Genomic DNA, 3,936 nt, shown 5'->3' on the forward strand with positions numbered 1-3,936 from the left:
TGATATCGTGAACGACTTGCGTCCCGGCTATCCGATCGGTGTGGACACTCCGCGTGTCGAACACTTGATTTTGGGCGTGGCGGATTTGTCCTCGGCATCAACGAACTGCAAACATTCCGAGAGCACCAGAGACCGTCGGTGTCCCGGAATCGATGTCGGCTGGAGCAACCTTGATTTCGGGAAGAACGAGGGCCGAGCCGCCCTTGGTACTGGTATCCGACTCTCCCCTACGTTCGAGATTGATGGTCGGAATTTCTACGCAGTTCTTCTTCGTGTCGAAACTATTGACACAGTTGTTGTTCTATTGGCTGCCGCGACTGTTCGCCACCAGTCTTCGCGGCGGATTCACAGACGTCGGCGATCTCTTTGGCGCGTCCTTTGTAGGCCCGGTGCTGAGATCCTTCACGGAACTACGAACGGAGCTCCTGGCAGTTTCTTATGGCGGCGACTTCACCTCTTGGCGACCACGTATTCTCCTCTTATCCTTATTATTATTATTGTTCGCGTCGCCCGCCTTTTTTTGCTTCGATTCTGTTGGAGGCGGCGGGCCAAGACTCTGCAAAACCCTGGACTTCACCTCTTTCCGCGGAGGCCTCGTTCTCTGCTCGGTCTTGCCCGCCTGGATTTTACTCATTACAGCGTCCCATCGGCCGCCACCTTTCCTGAACGGTCTCTGCGATCGTCGCGCCTCCTTCTCCCCTTCATCCTTGGGACCGGACTGAATCATCGCCTTGATCTTCGATACCACGTTCCTCTTCGGCATTTTGTATTTTTTCAACGGAACGTCCGGTTTACCCAGTCCCTTCGCGCGCAGATTATCGTTGTCTCGCTCCACCTCGATCACGATGACTTTGGTGGTGTTCATGGACCCGCTGGAGTCCGCGGACGTGTCCAGGGTATTCGGGGAAACCTGCAGGAAATCCAGGATAACGTGAGTAACTTCCGGTTTCACCGGCGACGGCTGGCTCCTCTGAGAAACCTCGGTGGTAATGGTATCCGGAGTGCGATCCTCCCGTTCCTCCACCGCCTCCTCAGGCGTGTGCAATTCGTCATGTCTCTTATCGAGATCCAAATAGAATCCACTCGAGTCGATCTCCTCCCCAGTGTTGTGCTTGTTATCCATGGACTGGTTCCTCGTAGTTTTGAGGTTCATCGACCTCCGTTAAAAGAACGATATCAAGGTTACACCCATCTCGGTACTTGCTTGGCTTTTTCACTTTGCGCCTGTCCCTAAGGATTCTCCTTGTAAAATAGTCTCTGCCTCATTGGGTTCCTGCTCCTGTGGTGAAACTTCGGTATATTCCTCTGCAGATTCCCAATCCTGGCTTTAGGAGGATCCCTCTTCAATTGTAATCTTGGAGTCCCCAGGTTCTTGCGATTGGTCATTGTTTCGAAACGGGCGGATTGCCGCAAATTTCGATTGAAAATCGCTGGGATCGCTCAGCGCTGAGCGTGGAGGTGGAAGGAGGACTCTTGTTCGAGTCCAGAAAAACACACGCGAAATTATGAGAATTGACCGAACACTTGGAACGTTTATTGGACGATATACAATAATTAAGACGGAATGAGAACTCGATGCGCGTTCGATATAATTTGTTGGCTGATCGCAACAAAGATGAGTTTGTGAGAATGACGCGAGGCACGTGCGGTTTTTCGCGTGAGAACCGTACCGGTATTCTTCCAGTTCTGCTGGGTTATCGGCGCAGGACAACGCGCGAGCACCGAGAGTCCTTTTTTGCACACCTCGGTGATTTGCGGTTAGACATCGCGCGATACAGGTGCGTGTTATGATTGGTTTCGCCGAATTCGCGTGATATTTCGTGGAACGAGCAGCGCGACGGAATCTCGCGAGACCTCGTCCACACTCGGGAAACCTCGGCCGCGCGACGGTGCGCGAGCGCGTTGATTGAATTCCAAACAATCATCCAGGGGCTCAATCATAGAGTCTGAAGGTCTGAAGAGCTGTGAGGGGCGCCATACACAGTTTCAGTCGACATATTAGTGTTTTTGTCGTTTTCTACAAAAACTGCATCCCTTTCGATCTGTACTCTATCAGTCTCAGGGAACCAGATCCGAAAACCTTTGGTCTGTTCGCTATATCTGTTTGTTTTTTCGTCCAAACCAGTGTTCGTAAGGAATCTTTTGAGGTAGACGGCTCGTACCTGCCGAATAAGAAGATGCACTGCTGTATTAACGTCTTTAACCCACAGCTTCATCGGCAGTTTTTTGGTATGTAACATAATCCTGATGGCCTCAACAACAGACCAATGGCCAAACAATCCATTTTTCTCGCGGGTGAAAGCCACTGACTGCTGATGCTGTAGTATACGACTCTCCGACATACTCCGAACAGTCAGAATCAAAACTTCCAAACCGTTGTCAGTGCACAGTGTCTTGATGTCTTTCTGTAAATGATTATTTGTCATTGCCAGAAAATTCTTCATTTTTCTTGGAGTCTCATCTTTGGATCAAAGGAAGTAAACGATTTTCCAGTGGGAATAGTCGCCTTTAAACAGTAAAAAGTAGCGTGATCCATTTAGTGACTTTTTCTGAATATGAATCAGCATGCACGAGCTCATCGGGAATTTGCGGCCTGTAATCACCCTCTTCTCGTCTGGGAAAGGGATGTCGATATGATTTAGTAAAGATGCAACCCTCATAGGAGAAAACCTCCGGTCCAACCACCTCTGTCCCTTCCTTCTTCAAGTATTGCTTAATGTGATGAGTGTTTTGGTGTCCCAGTTTTTCGTGCCATGTCTGAAGGTTGACCCGGATGGTAAAGGGTGCTTCCGTTTGATCAACATCTGGTGGGACTACTTTAAATTGCATTTCGCATAGTTTTTGTTTTCGCACTCCCACTGCGACTATTCCTTTCCAAAACGGCATCCCTCAGCCTTGGGGATTTGAAGCATTCCTTTGTCTAAGGCAGAACCAGTTGAAAACAGATTGTATCTTAGGTTAGATACAAAAAGGACTCGCGATAGATGCTTCTCGACCCATTGATTTCCATTGTCAACCAGGATATTGATGTCTCCTCTGCCCAGAATCTCAATGGACTGTCCTTTCTTCTCGACATTGACAAGACGAGGTTTTTTAAAACGTGTCAAATTTATGAACAAGCGTTATTGATTGGACATATGGTCCGTCGCTCCAGTCACGTACCCAATGGCCAGGTTTCTTGCAAACATAACAAAGAGTGAGGTTACCTTGGTTCCACGTTATAGATTCCTTTGGGAAAAGAGGGCTTTGTTTGCCCTTTTGAAACTTCTTCTTGTTGAATCTTATAGCAGCGAATGCTTCGCTCAAGTCATTCTCTTGGGTTGAGGAACAAAGTTCCACGGCAAGGAGTCATTCTATTAAATTTCGTAGGTTGCGCTCAGGGAGCGGAGTTGATTCCTATGCAGTGATAAAATGGTTGTAGTTCGCTGGTAATGTCAGAACAATTTCAGTTATGATCATAGAATCTGCGATAGGCTCATCTAGTGGTTGTAGGCGGTGTTCGAAGTCTTTCAGCTTTGCAATGTGTGAGGCCATGTTGTCGTTCTGTTCCTTTGTTATTTTATACCTTTTTTGTTGTAGCATGTGAATGCTGGTTTCGGATTTTTTTTCATATAGGTTATGTAACGCAACCTACATATCCTTAGCACAATCACAATGCACTAGCTGAGAATCTGCTAGACTTGTTGCATTAATTTTCTGAGCGATATTATCTAGTTTTAACTAGTCACGCAGTTGCCTACGTTGTTCTTCAGTAGATTGGTCGTTTACCTCTGGTTTGATGAAAATTGAATGACGGTTATTTGAAATTTCTACTGCGCCCAATTTTCTGCATTTTTTAGCTTTGTAATTTAAAGCACCTCGCTGTTCATGTTAGGCGATTTCCAATGTTTGCACATGGCCTTTTTTTTTTTTCTTTTTTTTTTTTTTTTTTTTTTT

The sequence above is a fragment of the Dufourea novaeangliae genome, unplaced genomic scaffold (genome assembly GCF_001272555.1).
Source record: "Dufourea novaeangliae isolate 0120121106 unplaced genomic scaffold, ASM127255v1 scaffold58, whole genome shotgun sequence".
NCBI lineage: Eukaryota > Metazoa > Arthropoda > Insecta > Hymenoptera > Halictidae > Dufourea > Dufourea novaeangliae.